The sequence below is a fragment of the Arachis hypogaea genome, chromosome 8 (genome assembly GCF_003086295.3).
Source record: "Arachis hypogaea cultivar Tifrunner chromosome 8, arahy.Tifrunner.gnm2.J5K5, whole genome shotgun sequence".
Classification (NCBI taxonomy): domain Eukaryota; kingdom Viridiplantae; phylum Streptophyta; class Magnoliopsida; order Fabales; family Fabaceae; genus Arachis; species Arachis hypogaea.
The window spans coordinates 22514977-22524189 of NC_092043.1; the positions used below are offsets into that span (position 1 = coordinate 22514977).

At 28.9% G+C, this 9213-nt stretch overlaps 1 long non-coding RNA gene across 1 annotated transcript; it reads right to left on the reverse strand.

Moving 5' to 3' along the window:
- Positions 1–1255: 1255 nt before the first annotated feature.
- On the reverse strand, positions 1256–2196 carry LOC140174588 (uncharacterized). The gene is made up of 2 exons (XR_011864325.1): positions 1579–2196; positions 1256–1546 (listed from the first exon to the last, which is right to left on the reverse strand). It is a non-coding gene; the product is annotated as an uncharacterized lncRNA (long non-coding RNA).
- Positions 2197–9213: the final 7017 nt, after the last annotated feature.

The window sequence follows — 9213 nt, forward strand, 5'->3', positions numbered from 1 at the left end:
AAAAGACCCTAGAAAATCCTAAAAAAGCCTAAAAAACCTTAGAGAAAACACTTTAGGTTTTTTATGGTTTTCTAGGGCTTTTTAGGTTTTTTTCATGGTTTTCTAGGGTTTTTTAGGGTTTTCTATGGTTTATTAGGGTTTTAGGTTTTTTAGGGTTTTCTATCATTTTTATGGTGTTTATGTTTTTAAGGTTTTTTAGGGCTTTATAGGATTTTTTAGTGTTTTTAAGGATTTTTTAGGGTTTTCTAGGTTTTTTTAGGATTTTCTAGGTTTTTAGGATTTTTAGGATATTTTAGGGTTTTTAGTGCTTTTTATGTTTTCTAGAGTTTCTAGTATTTTTTATGTTTTCTAGAGTTTTTATGATTTTTCTAGGATTTCTAGGACATTTTAGGGTTTTTAGGGGCTAAAGACCCTAGAAAACCCTAAAAAAAACCCTAAAATCTCTAGAAAACAAAAAAAATCCTAGAAAACCCTAAAAACCTTAAAACCCCAGAAAATCCTAGAATATCCTAGAAAACCCTAAAAAACCGAACCTAGAAAAGCCTAAAAACCCCTAAAAACGCTAGAAAAAATAAAAAAACCCTAAAAACTCTAGAAAACTCTAAAAAATCCTAAAAACTCTAAAAATCCTAAAAACCCCAGAAAATATTTAAAAACACTAGAAACCCATAAAAAACCCTACAAATCATAAAAAATCATAGAAAACCCAAAAAACTCTAAAAATCCCTAAAAAGCCCTAGAAAACCCTAGAAAAAACCCTAAAAAACACTAAAAACCATAGTAAATCCGAAAAAACACTAAAAAACCTAGAAAACTCTAAAATATCATAAAATCCTAAAAAACCCTAAAAACACTAAAAACCTTAAAAACTGAGGAAACCATAAAAAACCCTAAAAACCATAAAAAAACCCGAAAAAACGCGAAAAATTCTAAAAGCTATAAAAAACAAAAAAAAATCCGAAAAAACCCTAAACACCCTAAATACCCAAAAAAACCCTAAAAAAATTATAGAATACCCAAAAACCCCCTAAAAACCCTAAAAAACTATTAAAACCCTAGAAAACCCTAAAAAGACCCTAGAAAATCCTAAAAAATCCTAAAAAACCTTAGAGAAAACACGTTAGGTTTTTTATGGTTTTCTAGGGTTTTTTAGGATTTTTCATGGTTTTCTAGGATTTTTTAGTGTTTTCTATGGTTTTTTAGGGATTTTAGGTTTTTTTTTTGGGTTTTCTATCATTTTTTATGGTCTTTAGGATTTTTAAGTTTTTTTTAGGGCTTTCTAGGATTTTTTATTGTTTTCAAGAATTTTTTAGGGTTTTCTAGGGTTTTTAGGATTTTTTAGGGTTTTCTAGAGTTTTTAGGATTTTTCTAGGATTTCTAGGACATTTTAGGGTTTTTAGGGGCTAAATACCCTAGAAATCCCCAAAAAAACACTAAAACTCTAGAAAACCCAAAAAAATCCCAAAAAATCCTAGAATATCCTAGAAAACCCTAAAAAACAAAAAATCCTAAAAAACCAAAGAAAACACTAAAAAACCTAAAAACCCTAAACCCTAGAAAACCCAAAAAACCCTAAACCTAAACCCTAGAAAACCCAAAAAACCCTAAAAATCCCTAAAAAATTCTAGAAAATCCTAAAAACCTTAGAAAACCCTAAAAAATCCTAAAAAACACTAAAAACCATAGCAAATCCGAAAACCCTAAAAACACTAAAATATCATAAAAATCCTAGAAAACCCTAAAATATCATAAAAATCCTAGAAAACCCTAAAAACCCTAGAAAACCTTAAAAACCCTAGAAAACCATAAAAAACACTAAAAACCATAAAAAACCCAAAAAAAACCCGAAAAACTCTAAAAACCATAAAAAACCTTAAAAAACCCAATAAATCCTAAAAACCCTAGAAAACCATAAAAAATCATAAAAAACCCGAAAAAAACTCTAAAAAACCCTAGAAAACGCAAGAAACTCTTAAAAACCCTAGAAGACACTAAAAAAATCTGAAAAATCCTACAAAACCTTAAAAACCCTAAAAAACCCAAAAAAACCCCTAAACACACTAAATACCCAAAAAACCCTAAAAATTCTAGAAAACCCAAAACCCCCCTAAAAACCCTAAAAAACCATAACAATCCTAGAAAACGATAATAACCCTAAAAGACCCTAAAAAATCCAAAAAAAATCTAAAAAAAATCTTAGAGAAAACACTTTAGGTTTTTTATTATTTTCTAGGGTTTTTTAGGATTTTTCATGGTTTTCTAGGGTTTTTTAGGGTTTTCTATTATTTTTTAGGGTTTTTAGGTTTTTTTAGGGTTTTCTACCGTTTTTTATGGTCTTTACGATCTTTAAGGTTTTTTAGGGCTTTCTATGATTTTTTAATGTTTTCTAGGATTTTTAGGATTTTTTTAGGGATTTGTAGGGTTTTTACGATATTTTAGGGTTTTTTAGTGTTTTTTATGGTTTTTTAGGGTTTCTAGTGTTTTTGAGGGTTTTTTAGAGTTTTTTGAGTTTTTCTAGGATTTCTAGGACATTTTAGAGTTTTCTAAAACTTTTAGGGTTTTAGGGGCTAAAGACCCTAGAAAATCCTAAAAAAAACCCTAAAACTCTAGAAAACAAAAAAAATCCTAGAAAACCCTAAAAACCATAAAAACCCCAGAAAATCTTAGAATATCCTAGAAAACCCTAAAAACCGAAAAATCATAAAAGACCCTAGAAAATCCAAAAAACCACTAAAAACCCTAAAAACACTAGAAACCTAAAAACCCTACAAAACTCTAACAAATCCAAAAAAACCTAGAAAACATAAAAAAACCCTAAAAACTCTAGAAAACTCTAAAAAACCCTAAAATTCCTAGAAAACCCTAAAAATTCTAAAATCTTAGAAAACCTTAAAAACGCTAGAAACGCATAAAAAACCCTACAAATCATAAGAAACCGTAGAAAACCCCAAAAACCTTAGAAAACCCTAAAAACCCTAAAAAACACTAAAAACCATAGCAAATCCGAAAAAGCACTAAAAAACCTAGAAAACCCTAAAATATCATAAAAATCCTAGAAAACCCTAAAATATCATAAAAATCCTAGAAAACCCTAAAAACACTAGAAAACCTTAAAACCCTAGAAAACCATAGAAAACCCTAAAAACCATAAAAAAAACCCAAAAAAAACCTGAAACACTCTAAAAACCCTAAAAGGCCCCAAAAACCCAAAAAATCCTAAAAACCCTAGAAAACCATAAAAAACTATAAAAACCCGAAAAACCTAGAAAACGCAACAAAATCGTAAAAACCCTAGAAGACACTAAAAACCCTGAAAAATCCTACAAAGCCCTAAAAACCCTAAAAAACCCAAAAAAAACCCTAAACACCCTAAATACCCAAAAACCCTAAAAAATTCTAGAAAACCCAAAAACTCCCTAAAAATCCTAAAAAACCCTTAAAATCCTAGAAAACCCTTAAAACCATAAAAGACCCTAGAAAATCCTAAAAAAGCCTAAAAAACCTTAGAGAAAACACTTTAGGTTTTTTATGGTTTTCTAGGGCTTTTTAGGTTTTTTTCATGGTTTTCTAGGGTTTTTTAGGGTTTTCTATGGTTTATTAGGGTTTTTAGGTTTTTTTAGGGTTTTCTATCATTTTTATGGTGTTTATGATTTTTAAGGTTTTTTAGGGCTTTATAGGATTTTTTAGTGTTTTTAAGGATTTTTTAGGGTTTTCTAGGTTTTTTTAGGATTTTCTAGGTTTTTAGGATTTTTAGGATATTTTAGGGTCTTTTAGTGCTTTTTATGGTTTTCTAGAGTTTCTAGTATTTTTTATGGTTTTCTAGAGTTTTTATGATTTTTCTAGGATTTCTAGGACATTTTAGGGTTTTTAGGGGCTAAAGACCCTAGAAAACCCTAAAAAAAACCCTAAAATCTCTAGAAAACAAAAAAAATCCTAGAAAACCCTAAAAACCTTAAAAACCCAGAAAATCCTAGAATATCCTAGAAAACCCTAAAAAACCGAACCTAGAAAAGCCTAAAAACCCTAAAAACGCTAGAAAAAATAAAAAAACCCTAAAAACTCTAGAAAACTCTAAAAAATCCTAAAAACTCTAAAAATCCTAAAAACCCCAGAAAATATTTAAAAACACTAGAAACCCATAAAAAACCCTACAAATCATAAAAAATCATAGAAAACCCAAAAAACTCTAAAAATCCCTAAAAAGCCCTAGAAAACCCTAGAAAAAACCCTAAAAACACTAAAAACCATAGTAAATACGAAAAAAACACTAAAAAACCTAGAAAACTCTAAAATATCATAAAAATCCTAAAAAACCCTAAAAACACTAGAAAACCTTAAAAACTGAGGAAACCATAAAAAACCCTAAAAACCATAAAAAAAACCCGAAAAAACGCGAAAAATTCTAAAAGCTATAAAAAACAAAAAAAAATCCGAAAAAACCCCTAAACACCCTAAATACCCAAAAAAACCCTAAAAAAATTATAGAATACCCAAAAACCCCCTAAAAACCCTAAAAAACTATTAAAACCCTAGAAAACCTAAAACCCTAAAAGACCCTAGAAAATCCTAAAAAATCCTAAAAAACCTTAGAGAAAACACGTTAGGTTTTTTATGGTTTTCTAGGGTTTTTTAGGATTTTTCATGGTTTTCTAGGATTTTTTAGTGTTTTCTATGGTTTTTTAGGGATTTTAGGTTTTTTTTTGGTTTTCTATCATTTTTTATGGTCTTTAGGATTTTTAAGTTTTTTTAGGGCTTTCTAGGATTTTTTATTGTTTTCAAGAATTTTTTAGGGTTTTCTAGGGTTTTTAGGATTTTTTAGGGTTTTCTAGAGTTTTTAGGATTTTTCTAGGATTTCTAGGACATTTTAGGGTTTTTAGGGGCTAAATACCCTAGAAATCCCCAAAAAAACACTAAAACTCTAGAAAACCCAAAAAAATCCCAAAAAATCCTAGAATATCCTAGAAAACCCTAAAAAACAAAAAATCCTAAAAAACCAAAGAAAACACTAAAAAACCTAAAAACCCTAAACCCTAGAAAACCAAAAACCTAAACTAAACCCTAGAAAACCCAAAAAACCCTAAAAATCCCTAAAAAATTCTAGAAAATCCTAAAAACCTTAGAAAACCCTAAAAAATCCTAAAAAACACTAAAAACCATAGCAAATCCGAAAACCCTAAAAACACTAAAATATCATAAAAATCCTAGAAAACCCTAAAATATCATAAAAATCCTAGAAAACCCTAAAAACCCTAGAAAACCTTAAAAACCCTAGAAAACCATAAAAAACACTAAAAACCATAAAAAACCCAAAAAAAACCCGAAAAACTCTAAAAACCATAAAAACTAAAAACCCAATAAATCCTAAAAACCTAGAAAACCATAAAAAATCATAAAAAACCGAAAAAAACTCTAAAAAACCCTAGAAAACGCAAGAAACTCTTAAAAACCCTAGAAGACACTAAAAAAATCTGAAAAATCCTACAAAACCTTAAAACCTAAAAACCCAAAAAAACCCTAAACACACTAAATACCCAAAAAACCCTAAAAATTCTAGAAAACCCAAAACCCCCTAAAAACCCTAAAAAACCATAACAATCCTAGAAAACGATAATAACCCTAAAAGACCCTAAAAATCCAAAAAAAATCTAAAAAAATCTTAGAGAAAACACTTTAGGTTTTTTATTATTTTCTAGGGTTTTTAGGATTTTTCATGGTTTTCTAGGGTTTTTTAGGGTTTTCTATTATTTTTTAGGGTTTTTAGGTTTTTTTAGGGTTTTCTACGTTTTTTATGGTCTTTAGATTTTAAGGTTTTTTAGGGCTTTATGATTTTTTATGTTTTCTAGGATTTTTAGGATTTTTTAGGATTTTAGGGTTTTTAGGATTTTTTAGGTTTTTAGATATTTTAGGGTTTTTAGTGTTTTTTATGGTTTTTAGGGTTTCTAGTGTTTTTGAGGTTTTTAGAGTTTTTTGAGTTTTTCTAGGATTTCTAGGACATTTTAGGTTTTCTAACTTTAGGGTTTTAGGGGCTAAAGACCCTAGAAAACCCTAAAAAAAACCCTAAAATCTCTAGAAAACAAAAAAAATCCTAGAAAACCCTAAAAACCTTAAAAACCCCAGAAAATCCTAGAATATCCTAGAAAACCCTAAAAAACCGAACCTAGAAAAGCCTAAAAACCCTAAAACGCTAGAAAAAATAAAAAAACCCTAAAAACTCTAGAAAACTCTAAAAAATCCTAAAAACTCTAAAAATCCTAAAAACCCCAGAAAATATTTAAAAACACTAGAAACCCATAAAAAACCCTACAAATCATAAAAATCATAGAAAACCCAAAAAACTCTAAAAATCCCTAAAAAGCCCTAGAAAACCCTAGAAAAAACCCTAAAAAACACTAAAAACCATAGTAAATCCGAAAAAACACTAAAAAACCTAGAAAACTCTAAAATATCATAAAAATCCTAAAAACCCTAAAAACACTAGAAAACCTTAAAAACTGAGGAAACCATAAAAAACCCTAAAAACCATAAAAAAACCCGAAAAAACGCGAAAAATTCTAAAAGCTATAAAAAACAAAAAAAAATCCGAAAAAAACCCTAAACACCCTAAATACCCAAAAAAACCCTAAAAAATTATAGAATACCCAAAAACCCCCTAAAAACCCTAAAAAACTATTAAAACCCTAGAAAACCCTAAAAACCCTAAAAGACCCTAGAAAATCCTAAAAAATCCTAAAAAACCTTAGAGAAAACACGTTAGGTTTTTTATGGTTTTCTAGGGTTTTTAGGATTTTTCATGGTTTTCTAGGATTTTTTAGTGTTTTCTATGGTTTTTTAGGGATTTTAGGTTTTTTTTGGGTTTTCTATCATTTTTATGGTCTTTAGGATTTTTAAGTTTTTTTAGGGCTTTCTAGGATTTTTTATTGTTTTCAAGAATTTTTTAGGGTTTTCTAGGTTTTTAGGATTTTTTAGGGTTTTCTAGAGTTTTTAGGATTTTTCTAGGATTTCTAGGACATTTTAGGGTTTTTAGGGGCTAAATACCCTAGAAATCCCAAAAAAACACTAAAACTCTAGAAAACCCAAAAAAATCCCAAAAAATCCTAGAATATCCTAGAAAACCCTAAAAAACAAAAAATCCTAAAAACCAAAGAAAACACTAAAAAACCTAAAAACCCTAAACCCTAGAAAACCCAAAAAACCCTAAACCTAAACCCTAGAAAACCCAAAAAACCCTAAAAATCCCTAAAAAATTCTAGAAAATCCTAAAAACCTTAGAAAACCCTAAAAAATCCTAAAAAACACTAAAAACCATAGCAAATCCGAAAACCCTAAAAACACTAAAATATCATAAAAATCCTAGAAAACCCTAAAATATCATAAAAATCCTAGAAAACCCTAAAAACCCTAGAAAACCTTAAAAACCCTAGAAAACCATAAAAAACACTAAAAACCATAAAAAACCCAAAAAAAACCCGAAAAACTCTAAAAACCATAAAAAACCTTAAAAAACCCAATAAATCCTAAAAACCCTAGAAAACCATAAAAAATCATAAAAAACCCGAAAAAAACTCTAAAAAACCCTAGAAAACGCAAGAAACTCTTAAAAACCCTAGAAGACATAAAAAATCTGAAAAATCCTACAAAACCTTAAAAACCCTAAAAAACCCAAAAAAACCCCTAAACACACTAAATACCCAAAAAACCCTAAAAATTCTAGAAAACCCAAAACCCCCCTAAAAACCCTAAAAAACCATAACAATCCTAGAAAACGATAATAACCCTAAAAGACCCTAAAAAATCCAAAAAAAAATCTAAAAAAAATCTTAGAGAAAACACTTTAGGTTTTTTATTATTTTCTAGGGTTTTTTAGGATTTTTCATGGTTTTCTAGGGTTTTTTAGGGTTTTCTATTATTTTTTAGGGTTTTTAGGTTTTTTTAGGGTTTTCTACCGTTTTTTATGGTCTTTAGGATCTTTAAGGTTTTTTAGGGCTTTCTATGATTTTTTAATGTTTTCTAGGATTTTTAGGATTTTTTAGGGATTTGTAGGGTTTTTAGGATATTTTTAGGGTTTTTACGATATTTTAGGGTTTTTTAGTGTTTTTTATGGTTTTTTAGGGTTTCTAGTGTTTTTGAGGGTTTTTTAGAGTTTTTTGAGTTTTTCTAGGATTTCTAGGACATTTTAGAGTTTTCTAAAACTTTTAGGGTTTTAGGGGCTAAAGACCCTAGAAAACCCTAAAAAAAACCCTAAAACTCTAGAAAACAAAAAAAATCCTAGAAAACCCTAAAAACCTAAAAACCCCAGAAAATCTTAGAATATCCTAGAAAACCCTAAAAAACCGAAAAATCATAAAAGACCCTAGAAAATCCAAAAAACCACTAAAAACCCTAAAAACACTAGGAAACCTAAAAAACCCTACAAAACTCTAACAAATCCAAAAAAACCTAGAAAACATAAAAAACCCTAAAAACTCTAGAAAACTCTAAAAAACCCTAAAATTCCTAGAAAACCCTAAAAATTCTAAAATCTTAGAAAACCTTAAAAACGCTAGAAACGCATAAAAAACCCTACAAATCATAAGAAACCGTAGAAAACCCCAAAAACCTTAGAAAACCTAAAAACCCTAAAAAACACTAAAAACCATAGCAAATCCGAAAAAGCACTAAAAAACCTAGAAAACCCTAAAATATCATAAAAATCCTAGAAAACCCTAAAAACACTAGAAAACCTTAAAACCCCTAGAAAACCATAGAAAACCCTAAAAACCATAAAAAAACCCAAAAAAAACCTGAAACACTCTAAAAACCCTAAAAGGCCCCAAAAACCCAAAAAATCCTAAAAACCCTAGAAAACCATAAAAAACTATAAAAACCCGAAAAACCCTAGAAAACGCAACAAAATCGTAAAAACCCTAGAAGACACTAAAAAACCCTGAAAAATCCTACAAAGCCCTAAAACCTAAAAACCCAAAAAAAACCCTAAACACCCTAAATACCCAAAAACCCTAAAAAATTCTAGAAAACCCAAAAACTCCCTAAAAATCCTAAAAAACCCTTAAAATCCTAGAAAACCCTTAAAACCATAAAAGACCCTAGAAAATCCTAAAAAAGCCTAAAAAACCTTAGAGAAAACACTTTAGGTTTTTTATGGTTTTCTAGGGCTTTTTAGGTTTTTTTCATGGTTTTCTAGGGTTTTTTAGGGTTTTCTATGGTTTATTAGGG